The sequence below is a fragment of the Nuphar pumila genome, chromosome 1, assembly GCF_984573655.1.
Source record: "Nuphar pumila chromosome 1, dmNupPumi1.hap1.1, whole genome shotgun sequence".
Lineage (NCBI taxonomy): Eukaryota > Viridiplantae > Streptophyta > Magnoliopsida > Nymphaeales > Nymphaeaceae > Nuphar > Nuphar pumila.
In genome coordinates, this window is record NC_143249.1 from 162,174,210 (window position 1) to 162,198,454 (window position 24,245).

General features: G+C 57.7%; 45 non-coding genes across 45 annotated transcripts; all 45 read left to right on the plus strand.

Annotated features, from left to right (window-relative positions):
* Positions 1-42: 42 nt before the first annotated feature.
* Positions 43-161, plus strand: LOC149850748 (5S ribosomal RNA). Its single transcript, XR_016437908.1, has one exon. It is a non-coding gene; the product is annotated as a 5S ribosomal RNA (ribosomal RNA).
* A 423-nt stretch (positions 162-584) lies between these two features.
* Positions 585-703, plus strand: LOC149850749 (5S ribosomal RNA). The gene has a single exon (XR_016435150.1). It is a non-coding gene; the product is annotated as a 5S ribosomal RNA (ribosomal RNA).
* A 410-nt stretch (positions 704-1,113) lies between these two features.
* On the plus strand, positions 1,114-1,232 carry LOC149850750 (5S ribosomal RNA). The gene has a single exon (XR_016425868.1). It is a non-coding gene; the product is annotated as a 5S ribosomal RNA (ribosomal RNA).
* A 422-nt stretch (positions 1,233-1,654) lies between these two features.
* LOC149850751 (5S ribosomal RNA) lies at positions 1,655-1,773 on the plus strand. Its single transcript, XR_016427219.1, has one exon. It is a non-coding gene; the product is annotated as a 5S ribosomal RNA (ribosomal RNA).
* A 423-nt stretch (positions 1,774-2,196) lies between these two features.
* LOC149850752 (5S ribosomal RNA) lies at positions 2,197-2,315 on the plus strand. Its single transcript, XR_016426352.1, has one exon. It is a non-coding gene; the product is annotated as a 5S ribosomal RNA (ribosomal RNA).
* A 423-nt stretch (positions 2,316-2,738) lies between these two features.
* Positions 2,739-2,857, plus strand: LOC149850753 (5S ribosomal RNA). Its single transcript, XR_016426710.1, has one exon. It is a non-coding gene; the product is annotated as a 5S ribosomal RNA (ribosomal RNA).
* Positions 2,858-3,280: 423 nt separating this feature from the next.
* LOC149850754 (5S ribosomal RNA) lies at positions 3,281-3,399 on the plus strand. The gene has a single exon (XR_016433848.1). It is a non-coding gene; the product is annotated as a 5S ribosomal RNA (ribosomal RNA).
* A 423-nt stretch (positions 3,400-3,822) lies between these two features.
* On the plus strand, positions 3,823-3,941 carry LOC149850755 (5S ribosomal RNA). The gene has a single exon (XR_016433850.1). It is a non-coding gene; the product is annotated as a 5S ribosomal RNA (ribosomal RNA).
* A 423-nt stretch (positions 3,942-4,364) lies between these two features.
* Positions 4,365-4,483, plus strand: LOC149850756 (5S ribosomal RNA). Its single transcript, XR_016433851.1, has one exon. It is a non-coding gene; the product is annotated as a 5S ribosomal RNA (ribosomal RNA).
* Positions 4,484-4,906: 423 nt separating this feature from the next.
* Positions 4,907-5,025, plus strand: LOC149850757 (5S ribosomal RNA). Its single transcript, XR_016433857.1, has one exon. It is a non-coding gene; the product is annotated as a 5S ribosomal RNA (ribosomal RNA).
* A 423-nt stretch (positions 5,026-5,448) lies between these two features.
* Positions 5,449-5,567, plus strand: LOC149850758 (5S ribosomal RNA). The gene has a single exon (XR_016425771.1). It is a non-coding gene; the product is annotated as a 5S ribosomal RNA (ribosomal RNA).
* Positions 5,568-5,989: 422 nt separating this feature from the next.
* Positions 5,990-6,108, plus strand: LOC149850759 (5S ribosomal RNA). The gene has a single exon (XR_016435152.1). It is a non-coding gene; the product is annotated as a 5S ribosomal RNA (ribosomal RNA).
* Positions 6,109-6,518: 410 nt separating this feature from the next.
* Positions 6,519-6,637, plus strand: LOC149850760 (5S ribosomal RNA). The gene has a single exon (XR_016433554.1). It is a non-coding gene; the product is annotated as a 5S ribosomal RNA (ribosomal RNA).
* Positions 6,638-7,060: 423 nt separating this feature from the next.
* Positions 7,061-7,179, plus strand: LOC149850761 (5S ribosomal RNA). The gene has a single exon (XR_016433734.1). It is a non-coding gene; the product is annotated as a 5S ribosomal RNA (ribosomal RNA).
* Positions 7,180-7,602: 423 nt separating this feature from the next.
* On the plus strand, positions 7,603-7,721 carry LOC149850762 (5S ribosomal RNA). The gene has a single exon (XR_016434311.1). It is a non-coding gene; the product is annotated as a 5S ribosomal RNA (ribosomal RNA).
* Positions 7,722-8,144: 423 nt separating this feature from the next.
* Positions 8,145-8,263, plus strand: LOC149850763 (5S ribosomal RNA). The gene has a single exon (XR_016434312.1). It is a non-coding gene; the product is annotated as a 5S ribosomal RNA (ribosomal RNA).
* A 423-nt stretch (positions 8,264-8,686) lies between these two features.
* Positions 8,687-8,805, plus strand: LOC149850764 (5S ribosomal RNA). The gene has a single exon (XR_016435698.1). It is a non-coding gene; the product is annotated as a 5S ribosomal RNA (ribosomal RNA).
* Positions 8,806-9,228: 423 nt separating this feature from the next.
* Positions 9,229-9,347, plus strand: LOC149850765 (5S ribosomal RNA). Its single transcript, XR_016434346.1, has one exon. It is a non-coding gene; the product is annotated as a 5S ribosomal RNA (ribosomal RNA).
* Positions 9,348-9,770: 423 nt separating this feature from the next.
* On the plus strand, positions 9,771-9,889 carry LOC149850766 (5S ribosomal RNA). The gene has a single exon (XR_016434370.1). It is a non-coding gene; the product is annotated as a 5S ribosomal RNA (ribosomal RNA).
* Positions 9,890-10,312: 423 nt separating this feature from the next.
* Positions 10,313-10,431, plus strand: LOC149850767 (5S ribosomal RNA). The gene has a single exon (XR_016434387.1). It is a non-coding gene; the product is annotated as a 5S ribosomal RNA (ribosomal RNA).
* Positions 10,432-10,854: 423 nt separating this feature from the next.
* On the plus strand, positions 10,855-10,973 carry LOC149850768 (5S ribosomal RNA). The gene has a single exon (XR_016427170.1). It is a non-coding gene; the product is annotated as a 5S ribosomal RNA (ribosomal RNA).
* A 423-nt stretch (positions 10,974-11,396) lies between these two features.
* On the plus strand, positions 11,397-11,515 carry LOC149850769 (5S ribosomal RNA). The gene has a single exon (XR_016434414.1). It is a non-coding gene; the product is annotated as a 5S ribosomal RNA (ribosomal RNA).
* A 423-nt stretch (positions 11,516-11,938) lies between these two features.
* On the plus strand, positions 11,939-12,057 carry LOC149850770 (5S ribosomal RNA). The gene has a single exon (XR_016434314.1). It is a non-coding gene; the product is annotated as a 5S ribosomal RNA (ribosomal RNA).
* A 423-nt stretch (positions 12,058-12,480) lies between these two features.
* On the plus strand, positions 12,481-12,599 carry LOC149850771 (5S ribosomal RNA). Its single transcript, XR_016434442.1, has one exon. It is a non-coding gene; the product is annotated as a 5S ribosomal RNA (ribosomal RNA).
* Positions 12,600-13,022: 423 nt separating this feature from the next.
* LOC149850772 (5S ribosomal RNA) lies at positions 13,023-13,141 on the plus strand. Its single transcript, XR_016426861.1, has one exon. It is a non-coding gene; the product is annotated as a 5S ribosomal RNA (ribosomal RNA).
* Positions 13,142-13,564: 423 nt separating this feature from the next.
* LOC149850773 (5S ribosomal RNA) lies at positions 13,565-13,683 on the plus strand. Its single transcript, XR_016434460.1, has one exon. It is a non-coding gene; the product is annotated as a 5S ribosomal RNA (ribosomal RNA).
* Positions 13,684-14,106: 423 nt separating this feature from the next.
* Positions 14,107-14,225, plus strand: LOC149850774 (5S ribosomal RNA). Its single transcript, XR_016434477.1, has one exon. It is a non-coding gene; the product is annotated as a 5S ribosomal RNA (ribosomal RNA).
* Positions 14,226-14,648: 423 nt separating this feature from the next.
* On the plus strand, positions 14,649-14,767 carry LOC149850775 (5S ribosomal RNA). Its single transcript, XR_016434545.1, has one exon. It is a non-coding gene; the product is annotated as a 5S ribosomal RNA (ribosomal RNA).
* Positions 14,768-15,190: 423 nt separating this feature from the next.
* Positions 15,191-15,309, plus strand: LOC149850776 (5S ribosomal RNA). Its single transcript, XR_016427171.1, has one exon. It is a non-coding gene; the product is annotated as a 5S ribosomal RNA (ribosomal RNA).
* A 423-nt stretch (positions 15,310-15,732) lies between these two features.
* Positions 15,733-15,851, plus strand: LOC149850777 (5S ribosomal RNA). The gene has a single exon (XR_016434572.1). It is a non-coding gene; the product is annotated as a 5S ribosomal RNA (ribosomal RNA).
* Positions 15,852-16,274: 423 nt separating this feature from the next.
* On the plus strand, positions 16,275-16,393 carry LOC149850778 (5S ribosomal RNA). The gene has a single exon (XR_016434598.1). It is a non-coding gene; the product is annotated as a 5S ribosomal RNA (ribosomal RNA).
* A 424-nt stretch (positions 16,394-16,817) lies between these two features.
* LOC149850779 (5S ribosomal RNA) lies at positions 16,818-16,936 on the plus strand. The gene has a single exon (XR_016434609.1). It is a non-coding gene; the product is annotated as a 5S ribosomal RNA (ribosomal RNA).
* Positions 16,937-17,359: 423 nt separating this feature from the next.
* On the plus strand, positions 17,360-17,478 carry LOC149850780 (5S ribosomal RNA). The gene has a single exon (XR_016434626.1). It is a non-coding gene; the product is annotated as a 5S ribosomal RNA (ribosomal RNA).
* A 422-nt stretch (positions 17,479-17,900) lies between these two features.
* On the plus strand, positions 17,901-18,019 carry LOC149850781 (5S ribosomal RNA). Its single transcript, XR_016434641.1, has one exon. It is a non-coding gene; the product is annotated as a 5S ribosomal RNA (ribosomal RNA).
* Positions 18,020-18,442: 423 nt separating this feature from the next.
* On the plus strand, positions 18,443-18,561 carry LOC149850782 (5S ribosomal RNA). The gene has a single exon (XR_016426863.1). It is a non-coding gene; the product is annotated as a 5S ribosomal RNA (ribosomal RNA).
* Positions 18,562-18,971: 410 nt separating this feature from the next.
* LOC149850783 (5S ribosomal RNA) lies at positions 18,972-19,090 on the plus strand. Its single transcript, XR_016426828.1, has one exon. It is a non-coding gene; the product is annotated as a 5S ribosomal RNA (ribosomal RNA).
* Positions 19,091-19,512: 422 nt separating this feature from the next.
* LOC149850784 (5S ribosomal RNA) lies at positions 19,513-19,631 on the plus strand. The gene has a single exon (XR_016434029.1). It is a non-coding gene; the product is annotated as a 5S ribosomal RNA (ribosomal RNA).
* A 423-nt stretch (positions 19,632-20,054) lies between these two features.
* Positions 20,055-20,173, plus strand: LOC149850785 (5S ribosomal RNA). The gene has a single exon (XR_016436372.1). It is a non-coding gene; the product is annotated as a 5S ribosomal RNA (ribosomal RNA).
* Positions 20,174-20,596: 423 nt separating this feature from the next.
* LOC149850786 (5S ribosomal RNA) lies at positions 20,597-20,715 on the plus strand. The gene has a single exon (XR_016426711.1). It is a non-coding gene; the product is annotated as a 5S ribosomal RNA (ribosomal RNA).
* Positions 20,716-21,138: 423 nt separating this feature from the next.
* Positions 21,139-21,257, plus strand: LOC149850787 (5S ribosomal RNA). Its single transcript, XR_016437919.1, has one exon. It is a non-coding gene; the product is annotated as a 5S ribosomal RNA (ribosomal RNA).
* Positions 21,258-21,680: 423 nt separating this feature from the next.
* Positions 21,681-21,799, plus strand: LOC149850788 (5S ribosomal RNA). Its single transcript, XR_016435153.1, has one exon. It is a non-coding gene; the product is annotated as a 5S ribosomal RNA (ribosomal RNA).
* Positions 21,800-22,209: 410 nt separating this feature from the next.
* On the plus strand, positions 22,210-22,328 carry LOC149850789 (5S ribosomal RNA). The gene has a single exon (XR_016426864.1). It is a non-coding gene; the product is annotated as a 5S ribosomal RNA (ribosomal RNA).
* Positions 22,329-22,738: 410 nt separating this feature from the next.
* On the plus strand, positions 22,739-22,857 carry LOC149850790 (5S ribosomal RNA). Its single transcript, XR_016426831.1, has one exon. It is a non-coding gene; the product is annotated as a 5S ribosomal RNA (ribosomal RNA).
* A 422-nt stretch (positions 22,858-23,279) lies between these two features.
* On the plus strand, positions 23,280-23,398 carry LOC149850791 (5S ribosomal RNA). Its single transcript, XR_016434031.1, has one exon. It is a non-coding gene; the product is annotated as a 5S ribosomal RNA (ribosomal RNA).
* A 423-nt stretch (positions 23,399-23,821) lies between these two features.
* Positions 23,822-23,940, plus strand: LOC149850792 (5S ribosomal RNA). The gene has a single exon (XR_016436383.1). It is a non-coding gene; the product is annotated as a 5S ribosomal RNA (ribosomal RNA).
* Positions 23,941-24,245: the final 305 nt, after the last annotated feature.

The following is a 24,245-nucleotide window of genomic DNA, read 5'->3' on the forward strand; positions in this document are numbered from 1 at the left end:
CCCGCGTGAGGCATAAGAGCATTTTTTCGCGCAACATGTAACGGGTGCGATCATACCAGCACTAAAGCACCGGATCCCATCAGAACTCTGAAGTTAAGCGTGCTTGAGCGAGAGTAGTACTGGGATGGGTGACCTCCTGGGAAGTCCTTGTGTTGCACTCTCTTTTTGCCTTCGGCGCTTTTTTGTCGTCGGCACCAACCTCCGACCTTCTTTTCACTTCCCGCAACACACCGTATCTGATCCATCGAGGTCTTCTGCTTCCCTTTCACCCTCGCCTTGCGCGCCGCAGCGCCGGCACCCGACACGAGCCGCGGCGTGCGACAAACGCAGCAGTTCCGGCTCGCCGGACCGTAACTTGGCACGCCGATGTCGAAATTCGGCGATTTTCCTGCCCACGGAAAGCACGTTCTGCTGGCTACGACGTGACGAACAGACGAAGTCGGTTCGGGACCGTTTCGGATGCCGTTTAAGCTCATTTCGGGCGTTTTTCGGGGCCGTTTTTATGACGGCTAGTCGGTTCGTGCGTTGCGGCCCCCACGGCTCCCGCGTGAGGCATAAGAGCATTTTTTCGCGCAACATGTAACGGGTGCGATCACACTAGCACTAAAGCACCGGATCCCATCAGAACTCTGAAGTTAAGCGTGCTTGGGCGAGAGTAGTACTGGGATGGGTGACCTCCTGGGAAGTCCTCGTGTTGCACTCTTTTTTTGCCTTCGGCGCTTTTTTGTCGTCGGCACCAACCTCCGACCTTCTTTTCACTTCCCGCAACACACCGTATCTGATCCATCGAGGTCTTCTGCTTCCCTTTCACCCTCGCCTTGCACGCCGCAGCGCCGGCACCCGACACGAGCCGCGGCGTGCGACAAACGCAGCAGTTCCGGCTCGCCGGACCGTAACTTGGCACGCCGATGTCGAAATTCGGCGATTTTCCTGGCCACGGAAAGCTCGTTCCGCTGGCTACGACGTGACGAACAGACGAAGTCGGTTCGGGACCGTTTCAGATGCCGTTTAAGCTCATTTCGGGCGTTTCTATGACGGCTAGTCGGTTTGTGCGTTGCGGCCCCCACGGCGCCCGCGTGAGGCATAAGAGCATTTTTTCGCGCAACATGTAACGGGTGCGATCATACCAGCACTAAAGCACCGGATCCCATCAGAACTCTGAAGTTAAGCGTGCTTGAGCAAGAGTAGTATTGGGATGGGTGACCTCCTGGGAAGTCCTTGTGTTGCACTCTCTTTTTGCCTTCGGCGCTTTTTTGTCGTCGGCACCAACCTCCGACCTTCTTTTCACTTCCCGCAACACACCGTATCTGATCCTTCGAGGTCTTCTGCTTCCCTTTCACCCTCGCCTTGCGCGCCGCAGCGCCGGCACCCGACACGAGCCGCGGCGTGCGACAAACGCAGCAGTTCCGGCTCGCCGGACCGTAACTTGGCACGCCGATGTCGAAATTCGGCGATTTTCCTGGCCACGGAAAGCACGTTCCGCTGGCTACGACGTCACGAACAGACGAAGTCGGTTCGGGACCGTTTCAGATGCCGTTTAAGCTCGTTTCGGGCGTTTTTCGGGGCGTTTCTATGACGGCTAGTCGGTTTGTGCGTTGCGGCCCCCACGGCTCCCGCGTGAGGCATAAGAGCATTTTTTCGCGCAACATGTAACGGGTGCGATCATACCAGCACTAAAGCACCGGATTCCATTAGAACTCCGAAGTTAAGCGTGCTTGGGCGAGAGTAGTACTGGGATGGGTGACCTCCTGGGAAGTCCTCGTGTTGCACTCTCTTTTTGCCTTCGGCGCTTTTTTGTCGTCGGCACCAACCTCCGACCTTCTTTTCACTTCCCGCAACACACCGTATCTGATCCATCGAGGTCTTCTGCTTCCCTTTCACCCTCGCCTTGCGCGCCGCAGCGCCGGCACCCGACACGAGCCGCGGCGTGCGACAAAAGCAGCAGTTCCGGCTCTCCGGACCGTAACTTGGCACGCCGATGTCGGAATTCGGCGATTTTCGTGGCCACGGAAAGCTCGTTCCGCTGGCTACGACGTGGCTAACAGACAAAGTCGGTTCGGGACCGTTTCGGATGCCGTTTAAGCTTGTTTCGGTCGTTTTTCGGGGTCGTTTCTATGACGGCTAGTCGGTTCGTGCGTTGCGGCCCCCACGGCTCCCGCGTGAGGCATAAGAGCATTTTTTCGCGCAACATGTAACGGGTGCGATCATACCAGTTCTAAAGAACCGGATCCCATCAGAACTTCGAAGTTAAGCGTGCTTGGGCGAGAGTAGTACTGGAATGGGTGACCTCCTGGGAAGTCCTCGTGTTGCACTCTCTTTTTGCCTTCGACGCTTTTTTGTGGTCGGCACCAACCTCCGACGTTCTTTTCACTTACCGCAACACACCGTATCTGATCCATCGAGGTCTTCTGCTTCCCTTTCACCCTCGCCTTGCGCGCCGCAGCGCCGACACCCGACACGAGCCGCGGCGTGCGACAAAAGCAGCAGTTCCGGCTCGCCGGACCGTAACTTGGCACGCCGATGTCGGAATTCGGCGATTTTTGTGGCCACGGAAAGCTCGTTCCGCTGGCTACGACGTGGCGAACAGACGAAGTCGGTTCGGGACCGTTTCGGATGCCGTGTAAGCTAGTTTCAGTCATTTTTCGGGGCCGTTTCTATGACGGCTAGTCGGTTCGTGCGTTGCGGCCCCCACGGCTCCCGCGTGAGGCATAAGAGCATTTTTTCGCGCAACATGTAACGTGTGCGATCATACCAGCACTAAAGCACCGGATCCCATCAGAACTCCGAAGTTAAGCGTGCTTGGGCGAGAGTAGTACTGGAATGGGTGACCTCCTGGGAAGTCCTCGTGTTGCACTCTCTATTTACCTTCGGCGCTTTTTTGTCGTCGGCACCAACCTCCGACCTTCTTTTCACTTACCGCAACACACCGTATCTGATCCATCAAGGTCTTCTGCTTCCCTTTCACCCTCGCCTTGCGCGCCGCAGCGCCCGCACCCGACACGAGCCGCGGCGTGCGACAAAAGCAGCAGTTCCGGCTCTCCGGACTGTAACTTGGCACACCGATGTCGGAATTCGGCGATTTTCGTGGCCACGGAAAGCTCGTTCCGCTGGCTACGACGTGGCGAACAGACGAAGTCGGTTCGGGACCGTTTCGGATGCCGTTTAAGCTAGTTTCAGTCGTTTTTCGGGGCCGTTTCTATGACGGCTAGTCGGTTCGTGCGTTGCGGCCCCCACGGCTCCCGCGTGAGGCATAAGAGCATTTTTTCGCGCAACATGTAACGTGTGCGATCATAGCAGCACTAAAGCACCGGATCCCATCAGAACTCCGAAGTTAAGCGTGCTTGGGCGAGAGTAGTACTGGAATGGGTGACCTCCTGGGAAGTCCTCGTGTTGCACTCTCTATTTACCTTCGGCGCTTTTTTGTCGTCGGCACCAACCTCCGACCTTCTTTTCACTTACCGCAACACACCGTATCTGATCCATCAAGGTCTTCTGCTTCCCTTTCACCCTCGCCTTGCGCGCCGCAGCGCCCGCACCCGACACGAGCCGCGGCGTGCGACAAAAGCAGCAGTTTCGGCTCTCCGGACTGTAACTTGGCACACCGATGTCGGAATTCGGCGATTTTCGTGGCCACGGAAAGCTCGTTCCGCTGGCTACGACGTGGCGAACAGACGAAGTCGGTTCGGGACCGTTTCGGATGCCGTTTAAGCTAGTTTCAGTCGTTTTTCGGGGCCGTTTCTATGACGGCTAGTCGGTTCGTGCGTTGCGGCCCCCACGGCTCCCGCGTGAGGCATAAGAGCATTTTTTCGCGCAACATGTAACGTGTGCGATCATAGCAGCACTAAAGCACCGGATCCCATCAGAACTCCGAAGTTAAGCGTGCTTGGGCGAGAGTAGTACTGGAATGGGTGACCTCCTGGGAAGTCCTCGTGTTGCACTCTCTATTTACCTTCGGCGCTTTTTTGTCGTCGGCACCAACCTCCGACCTTCTTTTCACTTACCGCAACACACCGTATCTGATCCATCAAGGTCTTCTGCTTCCCTTTCACCCTCGCCTTGCGCGCCGCAGCGCCCGCACCCGACACGAGCCGCGGCGTGCGACAAAAGCAGCAGTTCCGGCTCTCCGGACTGTAACTTGGCACACCGATGTCGGAATTCGGCGATTTTCGTGGCCACGGAAAGCTCGTTCCGCTGGCTACGACGTGGCGAACAGACGAAGTCGGTTCGGGATCGTTTCGGATGCCGTTTAAGCTAGTTTCAGTCGTTTTTCGGGGCCGTTTCTATGACGGCTAGTCGGTTCGTGCGTTGCGGCCCCCACGGCTCCCGCGTGAGGCATAAGAGCATTTTTTCGCGCAACATGTAACGTGTGCGATCATAGCAGCACTAAAGCACCGGATCCCATCAGAACTCCGAAGTTAAGCGTGCTTGGGCGAGAGTAGTACTGGAATGGGTGACCTCCTGGGAAGTCCTCGTGTTGCACTCTCTATTTACCTTCGGCGCTTTTTTGTCGTCGGCACCAACCTCCGACCTTCTTTTCACTTACCGCAACACACCGTATCTGATCCATCAAGGTCTTCTGCTTCCCTTTCACCCTCGCCTTGCGCGCCGCAGCGCCCGCACCCGACACGAGCCGCGGCGTGCGACAAAAGCAGCAGTTTCGGCTCTCCGGACTGTAACTTGGCACACCGATGTCGGAATTCGGCGATTTTCGTGGCCACGGAAAGCTCGTTCCGCTGGCTACGACGTGGCGAACAGACGAAGTCGGTTCGGGACCGTTTCGGATGCCGTTTAAGCTAGTTTCAGTCGTTTTTCGGGGCCGTTTCTATGACGGCTAGTCGGTTCGTGCGTTGCGGCCCCCACGGCTCCCGCGTGAGGCATAAGAGCATTTTTTCGCGCAACATGTAACGTGTGCGATCATAGCAGCACTAAAGCACCGGATCCCATCAGAACTCCGAAGTTAAGCGTGCTTGGGCGAGAGTAGTACTGGAATGGGTGACCTCCTGGGAAGTCCTCGTGTTGCACTCTCTATTTACCTTCGGCGCTTTTTTGTCGTCGGCACCAACCTCCGACCTTCTTTTCACTTACCGCAACACACCGTATCTGATCCATCAAGGTCTTCTGCTTCCCTTTCACCCTCGCCTTGCGCGCCGCAGCGCCCGCACCCGACACGAGCCGCGGCGTGCGACAAAAGCAGCAGTTCCGGCTCTCCGGACTGTAACTTGGCACACCGATGTCGGAATTCGGCGATTTTCGTGGCCACGGAAAGCTCGTTCCGCTGGCTACGACGTGGCGAACAGACGAAGTCGGTTCGGGACCGTTTCGGATGCCGTTTAAGCTCATTTCGGGCGTTTTTCGAGGCCGTTTTTATGACGGCTAGTCGGTTCGTGCGTTGCGGCCCCCACGGCTCCCGCGTGAGGCATAAGAGCATTTTTTCGCGCAACATGTAACGGGTGCGATCACACTAGCACTAAAGCACCGGATCCCATTAGAACTCTGAAGTTAAGCGTGCTTGGGCGAGAGTAGTACTGGGATGGGTGACCTCCTGGGAAGTCCTCGTGTTGCACTCTCTTTTTGCCTTCGGCGCTTTTTATCGTCGGCACCAACCTCCGACCTTCTTTTCACTTCCCGCAACACACCGTATCTGATCCATCGAGGTCTTCTGCTTCCCTTTCACCCTCGCCTTGCACGCCGCAGCGCCGGCACCCGACACGAGCCGCGGCGTGCGACAAAAGCAGCAGTTCTGGCTCGCCGGACCGTAACTTGGCACGCCGATGTCGAAATTCGGCGATTTTCCTGGCCACGGAAAGCTCGTTCCGCTGGCTACGACGTGACGAACAGACGAAGTCGGTTCGGGACCGTTTCAGATGCCGTTTAAGCTCATTTCGGGCGTTTTTCGGGGCCGTTTTTATGACGGCTAGTCGGTTCGTGCGTTGCGGCCCCCACGGCTCCCGCGTGAGGCATAAGAGCATTTTTTCGCGCAACATGTAACGGGTGCGATCACACTAGCACTAAAGCACCGGATCCCATCAGAACTCTGAAGTTAAGCGTGCTTGGGCGAGAGTAGTACTGGGATGGGTGACCTCCTGGGAAGTCCTCGTGTTGCACTCTCTTTTTGCCTTCGGCGCTTTTTTGTCGTCGGCACCAACCTCCGACCTTCTTTTCACTTCCCGCAACACACCGTATCTGATCCATCGAGGTCTTCTGCTTCCCTTTCACCCTCGCCTTGCGCGCCGCAGCGCCGGCACCCGACACGAGCCGCGGCGTGCGACAAACGCAGCAGTTCCGGCTCGCCGGACCGTAACTTGGCACGCCGATGTCGAAATTCGGCGATTTTCCTGGCCACGAAAAGCTCGTTCCGCTGGCTACGACGTGACGAACAGACGAAGTCGGTTCGGGACCGTTTCAGATGCCGTTTAAGCTCATTTCGGGCGTTTCTATGACGGCTAGTCGGTTTGTGCGTTGCGGCCCCCACGGCTCCCGCGTGAGGCATAAGAGCATTTTTTCGCGCAACATGTAACGGGTGCGATCATACCAGCACTAAAGCACCGGATCCCATCAGAACTCCGAAGTTAAGCGTGCTTGGGCGAGACTAGTACTGGGATGGGTGACCTCCTGGAAAGTCCTCGTGTTGCACTCTCTTTTTGCCTTCGGCGCTTTTTTGTCGTCGGCACCAACCTCCGACCTTCTTTTCACTTCCCGCAACACACTGTATCTGATCCATCGAGGTCTTCTGCTTCCCTTTCACCCTCGCCTTGCGCGCCGCAGCGCCGGCACCCGACACGAGCCGCGGCGTGCGACAAACGCAGCAGTTCCGGGTCGCCGGACCGTAACTTGGCACGCCGATGTCGGAATTCGGCGATTTTCGTGGCCACGGAAAGCTCGTTCCGCTGGCTACGACGTGGCGAACAGACAAAGTCGGTTCGGGAACGTTTCGGATGCCGTTTAAGCTCGTTTCGGGCGTTTTTCGGGGCCGTTTCTATGACGGCTAGTCGGTTCGTGCGTTGCGGCCCCCACGGCTCCCGCGTGAGGCATAAGAGCATTTTTTCGCGCAACATGTAACGGGTGCAATCATACCAGCACTAAAGCACTGGATCCCATCAGAACTCCGAAGTTAAGCGTGCTTGGGCGAGAGTAGTACTGGGATGGGTGACCTCCTGGGAAGTCCTCGTGTTGTACTCTTTTTTTGCCTTCGGCGCTTTTTTGTCGTCGACACCAACCTTCGACCTTCTTTTCACTTCCCGCAACACACCGTATCTGATCCATCGAGGTCTTCTGCTTCCCTTTCACCCTCGCCTTGCGCGCCGCAGCGCCGGCACCCGACACGAGCCGCGGCGTGCGACAAACGCAGCAGTTCCGGGTCGCCGGACCGTAACTTGGCACGCCGATGTCGGAATTCGGCGATTTTCGTGGCCACGGAAAGCTCGTTCCGCTGGCTACGACGTGGCGAACAGACGAAGTCGGTTCGGGACCGTTTCGGATGCCGTTTAAGCTCGTTTCGGGCGTTTTTCGGGGCCGTTTCTATGACGGCTAGTCGGTTCGTGCGTTGCGGCCCCCACGGCTCCCGCGTGAGGCATAAGAGAATTTTTTCGCGCAACATGTAACGGGTGCGATCATACCAGCACTAAAGCACCAGATCCCATCAGAACTCCGAAGTTAAGCGGGCTTGGGCGAGAGTAGTACTGGGATGGGTGACCTCCTGGGAAGTCCTCGTGTTGCACTCTCTTTTTGCCTTCGGCGCTTTTTTGTCGTCGGCACCAACCTTCGACCTTCTTTTCACTTCCCGCAACACACCGTATCTGATCCATCGAGGTCTTCTGCTTCCCTTTCACCCTCGCCTTGCGCGCCGCAGCGCCGGCACCCGACACGAGCCGCGGCGTGCGACAAACGCAGCAGTTCCGGGTCGCCGGACCGTAACTTGGCACGCCGATGTCGGAATTCGGCGATTTTCGTGGCCACGGAAAGCTCGTTCCGCTGGCTACGACGTGGCGAACAGACGAAGTTGGTTCGGGACCGTTTCGGATGCCGTTTAAGCTCGTTTCGGGCATTTTTCGGGGCCGTTTCTATGACGGCTAGTCGGTTCGTGCGTTGCGGCCCCCACGGCTCCCGCGTGAGGCATAAGAGCATTTTTTCGCGCAACATGTAACGGGTGCGATCATACCAGCACTAAAGCACCGGATCCCATCAGAACTCCGAAGTTAAGCGTGCTTGGGCGAGAGTAGTACTGGGATGGGTGACCTCCTGGGAAGTCCTCGTGTTGCACTCTCTTTTTACCTTCGGCGCTTTTTTGTCGTCGGCACCAACCTCCGACCTTCTTTTCACTTCCCGCAACACACCGTATCTGATCCATCGAGGTCTTCTGCTTCCCTTTCACCCTCGCCTTGCGCGCCGCAGCGCCGGCACCCGACACGAGCCGCGGCGTGCGACAAACGCAGCAGTTCCGGGTCGCCGGACCGTAACTTGGCACGCCGATGTCGGAATTCGGCGATTTTCGTGGCCACGGAAAGCTCGTTCCGCTGGCTACGACGTGGCGAACAGACAAAGTCGGTTCGGGAACGTTTCGGATGCCGTTTAAGCTCGTTTCGGGCGTTTTTCGGGGCCGTTTCTATGACGGCTAGTCGGTTCGTGCGTTGCGGCCCCCACGGCTCCCGCGTGAGGCATAAGAGCATTTTTTCGCGCAACATGTAACGGGTGCAATCATACCAGCACTAAAGCACCGGATCCCATCAGAACTCCGAAGTTAAGCGTGCTTGGGCGAGAGTAGTACTGGGATGGGTGACCTCCTGGGAAGTCCTCGTGTTGCACTCTTTTTTTGCCTTCGGCGCTTTTTTGTCGTCGACACCAACCTTCGACCTTCTTTTCACTTCCCGCAACACACCGTATCTGATCCATCGAGGTCTTCTGCTTCCCTTTCACCCTCGCCTTGCGCGCCGCAGCGCCGGCACCCGACACGAGCCGCGGCGTGCGACAAACGCAGCAGTTCCGGGTCGCCGGACCGTAACTTGGCACGCCGATGTCGGAATTCGGCGATTTTCGTGGCCACGGAAAGCTCGTTCCGCTGGCTACGACGTGGCGAACAGACGAAGTCGGTTCGTGACCGTTTCGGATGCCGTTTAAGCTCGTTTCGGGCGTTTTTCGGGGCCGTTTCTATGACGGCTAGTCGGTTCGTGCGTTGCGGCCCCCACGGCTCCCGCGTGAGGCATAAGAGAATTTTTTCGCGCAACATGTAACGGGTGCGATCATACCAGCACTAAAGCACCGGATCCCATCAGAACTCCGAAGTTAAGCGTGCTTGGGCGAGAGTAGTACTGGGATGGGTGACCTCCTGGGAAGTCCTCGTGTTGCACTCTCTTTTTGCCTTCGGCGCTTTTTTGTCGTCGGCACCAACCTTCGACCTTCTTTTCACTTCCCGCAACACACCGTATCTGATCCATCGAGGTCTTCTGCTTCCCTTTCACCCTCGCCTTGCGCGCCGCAGCGCCGGCACCCGACACGAGCCGCGGCGTGCGACAAACGCAGCAGTTCCGGGTCGCCGGACCGTAACTTGGCACGCCGATGTCGGAATTCGGCGATTTTCGTGGCCACGGAAAGCTCGTTCCGCTGGCTACGACGTGGCGAACAGACGAAGTTGGTTCGGGACCGTTTCGGATGCCGTTTAAGCTCGTTTCGGGCGTTTTTCGGGGCCGTTTCTATGACGGCTAGTCGGTTCGTGCGTTGCGGCCCCCACGGCTCCCGCGTGAGGCATAAGAGCATTTTTTCGCGCAACATGTAACGGGTGCGATCATACCAGCACTAAAGCACCGGATCCCATCAGAACTCCGAAGTTAAGCGTGCTTGGGCGAGAGTAGTACTGGGATGGGTGACCTCCTGGGAAGTCCTCGTGTTGCACTCTCTTTTTGCCTTCGGCGCTTTTTTGTCGTCGGCACCAACCTTCGACCTTCTTTTCACTTCCCGCAACACACCGTATCTGATCCATCGAGGTCTTCTGCTTCCCTTTCACCCTCGCCTTGCGCGCCGCAGCGCCGGCACCCGACACGAGCCGCGGCGTGCGACAAACGCAGCAGTTCCGGGTCGCCGGACCGTAACTTGGCACGCCGATGTCGGAATTCGGCGATTTTCGTGGCCACGGAAAGCTCGTTCCGCTGGCTACGACGTGGCGAACAGACGAAGTTGGTTCGGGACCGTTTCGGATGCCGTTTAAGCTCGTTTCGGGCATTTTTCGGGGCCGTTTCTATGACGGCTAGTCGGTTCGTGCGTTGCGGCCCCCACGGCTCCCGCGTGAGGCATAAGAGCATTTTTTCGCGCAACATGTAACGGGTGCGATCATACCAGCACTAAAGCACCGGATCCCATCAGAACTCCGAAGTTAAGCGTGCTTGGGCGAGAGTAGTACTGGGATGGGTGACCTCCTGGGAAGTCCTCGTGTTGCACTCTCTTTTTACCTTCGGCGCTTTTTTGTCGTCGGCACCAACCTCCGACCTTCTTTTCACTTCCCGCAACACACCGTATCTGATCCATCGAGGTCTTCTGCTTCCCTTTCACCCTCGCCTTGCGCGCCGCAGCGCCGGCACCCGACACGAGCCGCGGCGTGCGACAAACGCAGCAGTTCCGGGTCGCCGGACCGTAACTTGGCACGCCGATGTCGGAATTCGGCGATTTTCGTGGCCACGGAAAGCTCGTTCCGCTGGCTACGACGTGGCGAACAGACAAAGTCGGTTCGGGAACGTTTCGGATGCCGTTTAAGCTCGTTTCGGGCGTTTTTCGGGGCCGTTTCTATGACGGCTAGTCGGTTCGTGCGTTGCGGCCCCCACGGCTCCCGCGTGAGGCATAAGAGCATTTTTTCGCGCAACATGTAACGGGTGCAATCATACCAGCACTAAAGCACCGGATCCCATCAGAACTCCGAAGTTAAGCGTGCTTGGGTGAGAGTAGTACTGGGATGGGTGACCTCCTGGGAAGTCCTCGTGTTGCACTCTTTTTTTGCCTTCGGCGCTTTTTTGTCGTCGACACCAACCTTCGACCTTCTTTTCACTTCCCGCAACACACCGTATCTGATCCATCGAGGTCTTCTGCTTCCCTTTCACCCTCGCCTTGCGCGCCGCAGCGCCGGCACCCGACACGAGCCGCGGCGTGCGACAAACGCAGCAGTTCCGGGTCGCCGGACCGTAACTTGGCACGCCGATGTCGGAATTCGGCGATTTTCGTGGCCACGGAAAGCTCGTTCCGCTGGCTACGACGTGGCGAACAGACGAAGTCGGTTCGGGACCGTTTCGGATGCCGTTTAAGCTCGTTTCGGGCGTTTTTCGGGGCCGTTTCTATGACGGCTAGTCGGTTCGTGCGTTGCGGCCCCCACGGCTCCCGCGTGAGGCATAAGAGAATTTTTTCGCGCAACATGTAACGGGTGCGATCATACCAGCACTAAAGCACCGGATCCCATCAGAACTCCGAAGTTAAGCGTGCTTGGGCGAGAGTAGTACTGGGATGGGTGACCTCCTGGGAAGTCCTCGTGTTGCACTCTCTTTTTGCCTTCGGCGCTTTTTTGTCGTCGGCACCAACCTTCGACCTTCTTTTCACTTCCCGCAACACACCGTATCTGATCCATCGAGGTCTTCTGCTTCCCTATCACCCTCGCCTTGCGCGCCGCAGCGCCGGCACCCGACACGAGCCGCGGCGTGCGACAAACGCAGCAGTTCCGGGTCGCCGGACCGTAACTTGGCACGCCGATGTCGGAATTCGGCGATTTTCGTGGCCACGGAAAGCTCGTTCCGCTGGCTACAACGTGGCGAACAGACGAAGTTGGTTCGGGACCGTTTCGGATGCCGTTTAAGCTCGTTTCGGGCGTTTTTCGGGGCCGTTTCTATGACGGCTAGTCGGTTCGTGCGTTGCGGCCCCCACGGCTCCCGCGTGAGGCATAAGAGAATTTTTTCGCGCAACATGTAACGGGTGCGATCATACCAGCACTAAAGCACCAGATCCCATCAGAACTCCGAAGTTAAGCGGGCTTGGGCGAGAGTAGTACTGGGATGGGTGACCTCCTGGGAAGTCCTCGTGTTGCACTCTCTTTTTGCCTTCGGCGCTTTTTTGTCGTCGGCACCAACCTTCGACCTTCTTTTCACTTCCCGCAACACACCGTATCTGATCCATCGAGGTCTTCTGCTTCCCTTTCACCCTCGCCTTGCGCGCCGCAGCGCCGGCACCCGACACGAGCCGCGGCGTGCGACAAACGCAGCAGTTCCGGGTCGCCGGACCGTAACTTGGCACGCCGATGTCGGAATTCGGCGATTTTCGTGGCCACGGAAAGCTCGTTCCGCTGGCTACGACGTGGCGAACAGACGAAGTTGGTTCGGGACCGTTTCGGATGCCGTTTAAGCTCGTTTCGGGCATTTTTCGGGGCCGTTTCTATGACGGCTAGTCGGTTCGTGCGTTGCGGCCCCCACGGCTCCCGCGTGAGGCATAAGAGCATTTTTTCGCGCAACATGTAACGGGTGCGATCATACCAGCACTAAAGCACCGGATCCCATCAGAACTCCGAAGTTAAGCGTGCTTGGGCGAGAGTAGTACTGGGATGGGTGACCTCCTGGGAAGTCCTCGTGTTGCACTCTCTTTTTACCTTCGGCGCTTTTTTGTCGTCGGCACCAACCTCCGACCTTCTTTTCACTTCCCGCAACACACCGTATCTGATCCATCGAGGTCTTCTGCTTCCCTTTCACCCTCGCCTTGCGCGCCGCAGCGCCGGCACCCGACACGAGCCGCGGCGTGCGACAAACGCAGCAGTTCCGGGTCGCCGGACCGTAACTTGGCACGCCGATGTCGGAATTCGGCGATTTTCGTGGCCACGGAAAGCTCGTTCCGCTGGCTACGACGTGGCGAACAGACAAAGTCGGTTCGGGAACGTTTCGGATGCCGTTTAAGCTCGTTTCGGGCGTTTTTCGGGGCCGTTTCTATGACGGCTAGTCGGTTCGTGCGTTGCGGCCCCCACGGCTCCCGCGTGAGGCATAAGAGCATTTTTTCGCGCAACATGTAACGGGTGCAATCATACCAGTACTAAAGCACCGGATCCCATCAGAACTCCGAAGTTAAGCGTGCTTGGGCGAGAGTAGTACTGGGATGGGTGACCTCCTGGGAAGTCCTCGTGTTGCACTCTTTTTTTGCCTTCGGCGCTTTTTTGTCGTCGACACCAACCTTCGACCTTCTTTTCACTTCCCGCAACACACCGTATCTGATCCATCGAGGTCTTCTGCTTCCCTTTCACCCTCGCCTTGCGCGCCGCAGCGCCGGCACCCGACACGAGCCGCGGCGTGCGACAAACGCAGCAGTTCCGGGTCGCCGGACCGTAACTTGGCACGCCGATGTCGGAATTCGGCGATTTTCGTGGCCACGGAAAGCTCGTTCCGCTGGCTACGACGTGGCGAACAGACAAAGTCGGTTCGGGACCGTTTCGGATGCCGTTTAAGCTCGTTTCGGGCGTTTTTCGGGGCCGTTTCTATGACGGCTAGTCGGTTCGTGCGTTGCGGCCCCCACGGCTCCCGCGTGAGGCATAAGAGAATTTTTTCGCGCAACATGTAACGGGTGCGATCATACCAGCACTAAAGCACCGGATCCCATCAGAACTCCGAAGTTAAGCGTGCTTGGGCGAGAGTAGTACTGGGATGGGTGACCTCCTGGGAAGTCCTCGTGTTGCACTCTCTTTTTGCCTTCGGCGCTTTTTTGTCGTCGGCACCAACCTTCGACCTTCTTTTCACTTCCCGCAACACACCGTATCTGATCCATCGAGGTCTTCTGCTTCCCTTTCACCCTCGCCTTGCGCGCCGCAGCGCCGGCACCCGACACGAGCCGCGGCGTGCGACAAACGCAGCAGTTCCGGGTCGCCGGACCGTAACTTGGCACGCCGATGTCGGAATTCGGCAATTTTCGTGGCCACGGAAAGCTCGTTCCGCTGGCTACGACGTGGCGAACAGACGAAGTTGGTTCGGGACCGTTTCGGATGCCGTTTAAGCTCGTTTCGGGCATTTTTCGGGGCCGTTTCTATGACGGCTAGTCGGTTCGTGCGTTGCGGCCCCCACGGCTCCCGCGTGAGGCATAAGAGCATTTTTTCGCGCAACATGTAACGGGTGCGATCATACCAGCACTAAAGCACCGGATCCCATCAGAACTCCGAAGTTAAGCGTGCTTGGGCGAGAGTAGTACTGGGATGGGTGACCTCCTGGGAAGTCCTCGTGTTGCACTCTCTTTTTGCCTTCGGCGCTTTTTTGTCGTCGGCACCAACCTTCGACCTTCTTTTCACTTCCCGCAACACACCGTATCTGATCCATCGAGGTCTTCTGCTTCCCTTTCACCCTCGCCTTGCGCGCCGCAGCGCCGGCACCCGACACGAGCCGCGGCGTGCGACAAACGCAGCAGTTCCGGGTCGCCGGACCGTAACTTGGCACGCCGATGTCGGAATTCGGCGATTTTCGTGGCCACGGAAAGCTCGTTCCGCTGGCTACGACGTGGCGAACAGACGAAGTTGGTTCGGGACCGTTTCGGATGCCGTTTAAGCTCGTTTCGGGCATTTTTCGGGGCCGTTTCTATGACGGCTAGTCGGTTCGTGCGTTGCGGCCCCCACGGCTCCCGCGTGAGGCATAAGAGCATTTTTTCGCGCAACATGTAACGGGTGCGATCATACCAGCACTAAAGCACCGGATCCCATCAGAACTCCGAAGTTAAGCGTGCTTGGGCGAGAGTAGTACTGGGATGGGTGACCTCCTGGGAAGTCCTCGTGTTGCACTCTCTTTTTACCTTCGGCGCTTTTTTGTCGTCGGCACCAACCTCCGACCTTCTTTTCACTTCCCGCAACACACCGTATCTGATCCATCGAGGTCTTCTGCTTCCCTTTCACCCTCGCCTTGCGCGCCGCAGCGCCGGCACCCGACACGAGCCGCGGCGTGCGACAAACGCAGCAGTTCCGGGTCGCCGGACCGTAACTTGGCACGCCGATGTCGGAATTCGGCGATTTTCGTGGCCACGGAAAGCTCGTTCCGCTGGCTACGACGTGGCGAACAGACAAAGTCGGTTCGGGAACGTTTCGGATGCCGTTTAAGCTCGTTTCGGGCGTTTTTCGGGGCCGTTTCTATGACGGCTAGTCGGTTCGTGCGTTGCGGCCCCCACGGCTCCCGCGTGAGGCATAAGAGCATTTTTTCGCGCAACATGTAACGGGTGCAATCATACCAGCACTAAAGCACCGGATCCCATCAGAACTCCGAAGTTAAGCGTGCTTGGGTGAGAGTAGTACTGGGATGGGTGACCTCCTGGGAAGTCCTCGTGTTGCACTCTTTTTTTGCCTTCGGCGCTTTTTTGTCGTCGACACCAACCTTCGACCTTCTTTTCACTTCCCGCAACACACCGTATCTGATCCATCGAGGTCTTCTGCTTCCCTTTCACCCTCGCCTTGCGCGCCGCAGCGCCGGCACCCGACACGAGCCGCGGCGTGCGACAAACGCAGCAGTTCCGGGTCGCCGGACCGTAACTTGGCACGCCGATGTCGGAATTCGGCGATTTTCGTGGCCACGGAAAGCTCGTTCCGCTGGCTACGACGTGGCGAACAGACGAAGTCGGTTCGGGACCGTTTCGGATGCCGTTTAAGCTCGTTTCGGGCGTTTTTCGGGGCCGTTTCTATGACGGCTAGTCGGTTCGTGCGTTGCGGCCCCCACGGCTCCCGCGTGAGGCATAAGAGAATTTTTTCGCGCAACATGTAACGGGTGCGATCATACCAGCACTAAAGCACCGGATCCCATCAGAACTCCGAAGTTAAGCGTGCTTGGGCGAGAGTAGTACTGGGATGGGTGACCTCCTGGGAAGTCCTCGTGTTGCACTCTCTTTTTGCCTTCGGCGCTTTTTTGTCGTCGGCACCAACCTTCGACCTTCTTTTCACTTCCCGCAACACACCGTATCTGATCCATCGAGGTCTTCTGCTTCCCTATCACCCTCGCCTTGCGCGCCGCAGCGCCGGCACCCGACACGAGCCGCGGCGTGCGACAAACGCAGCAGTTCCGGGTCGCCGGACCGTAACTTGGCACGCCGATGTCGGAATTCGGCGATTTTCGTGGCCACGGAAAGCTCGTTCCGCTGGCTACGACGTGGCGAACAGACGAAGTTGGTTCGGGACCGTTTCGGATGCCGTTTAAGCTCGTTTCGGGCATTTTTCGGGGCCGTTTCTATGACGGCTAGTCGGTTCGTGCGTTGCGGCCCCCACGGCTCCCGCGTGAGGCATAAGAGCATTTTTTCGCGCAACATGTAACGGGTGCGATCATACCAGCACTAAAGCACCGGATCCCATCAGAACTCCGAAGTTAAGCGTGCTTGGGCGAGAGTAGTACTGGGATGGGTGACCTCCTGGGAAGTCCTCGTGTTGCACTCTCTTTTTGCCTTCGGCGCTTTTTTGTCGTCGGCACCAACCTCCGACCTTCTTTTCACATTCCCGCAACACACCGTATCTGATCCATCGAGGTCTTCTGCTTCCCTTTCACCCTCGCCGTGCGCGCCGCAGCGCCGGCACCCGACACGAGCCGCGGCGTGCGACAAACGCAGCAGTTCCGGGTCGCCGGACCGTAACTTGGCACGCCGATGTCGAAATTCGGCGATTTTCGTGGCCACGGAAAGCTCGTTCCGCTGGCTACGACGTGGCGAACAGACGAAGTCGGTTCGGGACCGTTTCGGATGCCGTTTAAGCTCGTTTCGGGCGTTTTTCGCGGCCGTTTCTATGACGGCTAGTCGGTTCGTGCGTTGCGGCCCCCACGGCTCCCGCGTAAGGTATAAGAGCATTTTTTCGCGCAACATGTAACGGGTGCGATCATACCAGCACTAAAGCACCGGATCCCATCAGAACTCCGAAGTTAAGCGTGCTTGGGCGAGAGTAGTACTGGGATGGGTGACCTCCTGGGAAGTCCTCGTGTTGCACTCTCTTTTTACCTTCGGCGCTTTTTTGTCGTCGGCACCAACCTCCGACCTTCTTTTCACTTCCCGCAACACACCGTATCTGATCCATCGAGGTCTTCTGCTTCCCTTTCACCCTCGCCTTGCGCGCCGCAGCGCCGGCACCCGACACGAGCCGCGGCGTGCGACAAACGCAGCAGTTCCGGGTCGCCGGACCGTAACTTGGCACGCCGATGTCGGAATTCGGCGATTTTCGTGGCCACGGAAAGCTCGGTCCGCTGGCTACGACGTGGCGAACAGACAGAGTCAGTTCGGGACCGTTTCGGATGCCGTTTAAGCTCGTTTCGGGCGTTTTTCGGGGCCGTTTCTATGACGGCTAGTCGGTTCGTGCGTTGCGGCCCCCACGGCTCCCGCGTGAGGCATAAGAGCATTTTTTCGCGCAACATGTAACGGGTGCGATCATACCAGCACTAAAGCACCGGATCCCATCAGAACTCCGAAGTTAAGCGTGCTTGGGCGAGAGTAGTACTGGGATGGGTGACCTCCTGGGAAGTCCTCGTGTTGCACTCTCTTTTTGCCTTCGGCGCTCTTTTGTCGTCGGCACCAACCTTCGACCTTCTTTTCACTTCCCGCAACACACCGTATCTGATCCATCGAGGTCTTCTGCTTCCCTTTCACCCTCGCCTTGCGCGCCGCAGCGCCGGCACCCGACACGAGCCGCGGCGTGCGACAAACGCAGCAGTTCCGGGTCGCCGGACCGTAACTTGGCACGCCGATGTCGGAATTCGGCGATTTTCGTGGCCACGGAAAGCTCGTTCCGCTGGCTACGACGTGGCGAACAGACAAAGTCGGTTCGGGACCGTTTCGGATGCCGTTTAAGCTCGTTTCGAGCGTTTTCGGGGCCGTTTCTATGACGGCTAGTTGGTTCGTGCGTTGCGGCCCCCACGGCTCCCGCGTGAGGCATAAGAGCATTTTTTCGCGCAACATGTAACGGGTGCGATCATACCAGCACTAAAGCACCGGATCCCATCAGAACTCCGAAGTTAAGCGTGCTTGGGCGAGAGTAGTACTGGGATGGGTGACCTCCTGGGAAGTCCTCGTGTTGCACTCTCTTTTTGCCTTCGGCACTTTTTTGTCGTCGGCACCAACCTCCGACCTTCTTTTCACTTCCCGCAACACACCGTATCTGATCCATCGAGGTCTTCTGCTTCCCTTTCACCCTCGCCTTGCGCGCCGCAGCGCCAGCACCCGACACGAGCCGCGGCGTGCGACAAACGCAGCAGTTCCGGGTCGCCGGACCGTAACTTGGCACGCCGATGTCGGAATTCGGCGATTTTGGTGGCCACGGAAAGCTCGTTCCACTGGCTACGACGTGGCGAACAGACGAAGTCGGTTCGGGACCGTTTCAGATGCCGTTTAAGCTCGTTTCGGGCATTTTTCGGGGCCGTTTCTATGACGGCTAGTCGGTTTGTGCGTTGCGGCCCCCACGGCGCCCGCGTGAGGCATAAGAGCATTTTTTCGTGCAACATGTAACGGGTGCGATCATACCAGCACTAAAGCACCGGATCCCATCAGAACTCTGAAGTTAAGCGTGCTTGGGCGAGAGTAGTACTGGGATGGGTGACCTCCTGGGAAGTCCTCGTGTTGCACTCTCTTTTTGCCTTCGGCGCTTTTTTGTCGTCGGCACCAACCTCCGACCTTCTTTTCACTTACCGCAACACACCGTATCTGATCCATCGAGGTCTTCTGCTTCCCTTTCACCCTCGCTTTGCGCGCCGCAGCGCCCGCACCCGACACGAGCCGCGGCGTGCGACAAACGCAGCAGTTCCGGCTCTCCGGACCGTAACTTGGCACGCCGATGTCGAAATTCGGCGATTTTCCTGGCCACGGAAAGCTCGTTCCGCTGGCTACGACGTGACGAACAGACGAAGTCGGTTCGGGACCGTTTCAGATGCCGTTTAAGCTCATTTCGGGCGTTTCTATGACGGCTAGTCGGTTTGTGCGTTGCGGCCCCCACGGCTCCCGCGTGAGGCATAAGAGCATTTTTTCGCGCAACATGTAACGGGTGCGATCATACCAGCACTAAAGCACCGGATCCCATCAGAACTCCGAAGTTAAGCGTGCTTGGGCGAGAGTAGTACTGGCATGGGTGACCTCCTGGGAAGTCCTCGTGTTGCACTCTCTTTTTGCCTTCGGCGCTTTTTTGTCGTCGGCACCAACCTCCGACCTTCTTTTCACTTCCCGCAACACACCGTATCTGATCCATCGAGGTCTTCTGCTTCCCTTTCACCCTCGCCTTGCGCGCCGCAGCGCCGGCACCCGACACGAGCCGCGGCGTGCGACAAACGCAGCAGTTTTGGCTCGCCGGACCGTAACTTGGCACGCCGATGTCGAAATTCGGCGATTTTCCTGGCCACGGAAAGCACGTTCCGCTGGCTACGACGTGACGAACAGACGAAGTCGGTTCGGGACCGTTTCAGATGCCGTTTAAGCTCGTTTCGGGCGTTTTTCGGGGCGTTTCTATGACGGCTAGTCGGTTTGTGCGTTGCGGCCCCCACGGCTCCCGCGTGAGGCATAAGAGCATTTTTTCTCGCAACATGTAACGGGTGCGATCATACCAGCACTAAAGCACCGGATTCCATCAGAACTCCAAAGTTAAGCGTGCTTGGGCGAGAGTAGTACTGGGATGGGTGACCTCCTGGGAAGTCCTCGTGTTGCACTCTCTTTTTGCCTTCGGCGCTTTTTTGTCGTCGGCACCAACCTCCGACCTTCTTTTCACTTCCCGCAACACACCGTATCTGATCCATCGAGGTCTTCTGCTTCCCTTTCACCCTCGCCTTGCGCGCCGCAGCGCCGGCACCCGACACGAGCCGCGGCGTGCGACAAAAGCAGCAGTTCCGGCTCTCCGGACCGTAACTTGGCACGCCGATGTCGGAATTCGGCGATTTTCGTGGCCACGGAAAGCTCGCTCCGCTGGCTACGACGTGGCGAACAGACAAAGACGGTTCGGGACCGTTTCGAATGCCGTTTAAGCTCGTTTCGGTCGTTTTTCGGGGTCGTTTCTATGACGGCTAGTCGGTTCGTGCGTTGCGGCCCCCACGGCTCCCGCGTGAGGCATAAGAGCATTTTTTCGCGCAACGTGTAACGGGTGCGATCATACCAGTTCTAAAGAACCGGATCCCATCAGAACTCCGAAGTTAAGCGTGCTTGGGCGAGAGTAGTACTGGGATGGGTGACCTCCTGGGAAGTCCTCGTGTTGCACTCTCTTTTTGCCTTCGACGCTTTTTTGTCGTCGGCACCAACCTCCGACCTTCTTTTCACTTACCGCAACACACCGTATCTGATCCATCGAGGTCTTCTGCTTCCCTTTCACCCTCGCCTTGCGCGCCGCAGCGCCGACACCCGACACGAGCCGCGGCGTGCGACAAAAGCAGCAGTTCCGGCTCGCCGGACCGTAACTTGGCACGCCGATGTCGGAATTCGGCGATTTTTGTGGCCACGGAAAGCTCGTTCCGCTGGCTACGACATGGCGAACAGATGAAGTCGGTTCGGGACCGTTTCGGATGCCGTTTAAGCTAGTTTCAGTCGTTTTTCGGGGCCGTTTCTATGACGGCTAGTCGGTTCGTGCGTTGCGGCCCCCACGGCTCCCGCGTGAGGCACTAGAGCATTTTTTCGCGCAACATGTAACGTGTGCGATCATACCAGCACTAAAGCACCGGATCCCATCAGAACTCCGAAGTTAAGCGTGCTTGGGCGAGAGTAGTACTGGAATGGGTGACCTCCTGGGAAGTCCTCGTGTTGCACTCTCTATTTACCTTCGGCGCTTTTTTGTCGTCGGCACCAACCTCCGACCTTCTTTTCACTTACCGCAACACACCGTATCTGATCCATCAAGGTCTTCTGCTTCCCTTTCACCCTCGCCTTGCGCGCCGCAGCGCCCGCACCCGACACGAGCCGCGGCGTGCGACAAAAGCAGCAGTTCCGGCTCTCCGGACTGTAACTTGGCACGCCGATGTCGAAATTCGATGATTTTCGTGGCCACGGAAAGCTCGTTCCGCTGGCTACGACGTGGCGAACAGACAAAGTCGGTTCAGGACCGTTTCGGATGCCGTTTAAGCTAGTTTCGGGCGTTTTTCGGGGCCGTTTTTATGACAGCTAGTCGGTTCGTGCGTTGCGGCCCCCACGGCTCCCGCGTGAGGCATAAGAGCATTTTTTCGCGCAATATGTAACGGGTGCGATCATACCAGCACTAAAGCACCGGATCCCATCAGAACTCTGAAGTTAAGCGTGCTTGAGCGAGAGTAGTACTGGGATGGGTGACCTCCTGGGAAGTCCTTGTGTTGCACTCTCTTTTTGCCTTCGGCGCTTTTTTGTCGTCGGCACCAACCTCCGACCTTCTTTTCACTTCCCGCAACACACCGTATCTGATCCATCGAGGTCTTCTGCTTCCCTTTCACCCTCGCCTTGCGCGCCGCAGCGCTGGCACCCGACACGAGCCGCGGCGTGCGACAAACGCAGCAGTTCCGGCTCGCCGGACCGTAACTTGGCACGCCGATGTCGAAATTCGGCGATTTTCCTGCCCACGGAAAGCACGTTCCGCTGGCTACGACGTGACGAACAGACGAAGTCGGTTCGGGACCGTTTCGGATGCCGTTTAAGCTCATTTCGGGCGTTTTTCGGGGCCGTTTTTATGACGGCTAGTCGGTTCGTGCGTTGCGGCCCCCACGGCTCCCGCGTGAGGCATAAGAGCATTTTTTCGCGCAACATGTAACGGGTGCGATCACACTAGCACTAAAGCACCGGATCCCATCAGAACTCTGAAGTTAAGCGTGCTTGGGCGAGAGTAGTACTGGGATGGGTGACCTCCTGGGAAGTCCTCGTGTTGCACTCTCTTTTTGCCTTCGGCGCTTTTTTGTCGTCGGCACCAACCTCCGACCTTCTTTTCACTTCCCGCAACACACCGTATCTGATCCATCGAGGTCTTCTGCTTCCCTTTCACCCTCGCCTTGCGCGCCGCAGCGCCGGCACCCGACACGAGCCGCGGCGTGCGACAAACGCAGCAGTTCCGGCTCGCCAGACCGTAACTTGGCACGCCGATGTCGAAATTCGGCGATTTTCCTGGCCACGGAAAGCTCGTTCCGCTGGCTACGACGTGACGAACAGACGAAGTCGGTTCGGGACCGTTTTAGATGCCGTTTAAGATCATTTCGGGCGTTTCTATGATGACTAGTCGGTTTGTGCGTTGCGGCCCCCACGGCTCCCGCGTGAGGCATAAGAGCATTTTTTCGCGCAACATGTAACGGGTGCGATCATACCAGCACTAAAGCACCGGATCCCATCAGAACTCTGAAGTTAAGCGTGCTTGGGCGAGAGTAGTACTGGGATGGGTGACCTCCTGGGAAGTCCTCGTGTTGCACTCTCTTTTTGCCTTCGGCGCTTTTTTGTCGTCGGCACCAACCTCCGACCTTCTTTTCACTTACCGCAACACACCGTATCTGATCCATCGAGGTCTTCTGCTTCCCTTTCACCCTCGCTTTGCGCGCCGCAGCGCCCGCACCCGACACGAGCCGCGGCGTGCGACAAACGCAGCAGTTCCGGCTCTCCGGACCGTAACTTGGCACGCCGATGTCGAAATTCGGCGATTTTCCTGGCCACGGAAAGCTCGTTCCGCTGGCTACGACGTGACGAACAGACGAAGTCGGTTCGGGACCGTTTCAGATGCCGTTTAAGCTCATTTCGGGCGTTTCTATGACGGCTAGTCGGTTTGTGCGTTGCGGCCCCCACGGCTCCCGCGTGAGGCATAAGAGCATTTTTTCGCGCAACATGTAACGGGTGCGATCATACCAGCACTAAAGCACCGGATCCCATCAGAACTCCGAAGTTAAGCGTGCTTGGGCGAGAGTAGTACTGGCATGGGTGACCTCCTGGGAAGTCCTCGTGTTGCACTCTCTTTTTGCCTTCGGCGCTTTTTTGTCGTCGGCACCAACCTCCGACCTTCTTTTCACTTCCCGCAACACACCGTATCTGATCCATCGAGGTCTTCTGCTTCCCTTTCACCCTCGCCTTGCGCGCCGCAGCGCCGGCACCCGACACGAGCCGCGGCGTGCGACAAACGCAGCAGTTTTGGCTCGCCGGACCGTAACTTGGCACGCCGATGTCGAAATTCGGCGATTTTCCTGGCCACGGAAAGCACGTTCCGCTGGCTACGACGTGACGAACAGACGAAGTCGGTTCGGGACCGTTTCAGATGCCGTTTAAGCTCGTTTCGGGCGTTTTTCGGGGCGTTTCTATGACGGCTAGTCGGTTTGTGCGTTGCGGCCCCCACGGCTCCCGCGTGAGGCATAAGAGCATTTTTTCTCGCAACATGTAACGGGTGCGATCATACCAGCACTAAAGCACCGGATTCCATCAGAACTCCAAAGTTAAGCGTGCTTGGGCGAGAGTAGTACTGGGATGGGTGACCTCCTGGGAAGTCCTCGTGTTGCACTCTCTTTTTGCCTTCGGCGCTTTTTTGTCGTCGGCACCAACCTCCGACCTTCTTTTCACTTCCCGCAACACACCGTATCTGATCCATCGAGGTCTTCTGCTTCCCTTTCACCCTCGCCTTGCGCGCCGCAGCGCCGGCACCCGACACGAGCCGCGGCGTGCGACAAAAGCAGCAGTTCCGGCTCTCCGGACCGTAACTTGGCACGCCGATGTCGGAATTCGGCGATTTTCGTGGCCACGGAAAGCTCGCTCCGCTGGCTACGACGTGGCGAACAGACAAAGACGGTTCGGGACCGTTTCGAATGCCGTTTAAGCTCGTTTCGGTCGTTTTTCGGGGTCGTTTCTATGACGGCTAGTCGGTTCGTGCGTTGCGGCCCCCACGGCTCCCGCGTGAGGCATAAGAGCATTTTTTCGCGCAACGTGTAACGGGTGCGATCATACCAGTTCTAAAGAACCGGATCCCATCAGAACTCCGAAGTTAAGCGTGCTTGGGCGAGAGTAGTACTGGGATGGGTGACCTCCTGGGAAGTCCTCGTGTTGCACTCTCTTTTTGCCTTCGACGCTTTTTTGTCGTCGGCACCAACCTCCGACCTTCTTTTCACTTACCGCAACACACCGTATCTGATCCATCGAGGTCTTCTGCTTCCCTTTCACCCTCGCCTTGCGCGCCGCAGCGCCGACACCCGACACGAGCCGCGGCGTGCGACAAAAGCAGCAGTTCCGGCTCGCCGGACCGTAACTTGGCACGCCGATGTCGGAATTCGGCGATTTTTGTGGCCACGGAAAGCTCGTTCCGCTGGCTACGACATGGCGAACAGATGAAGTCGGTTCGGGACCGTTTCGGATGCCGT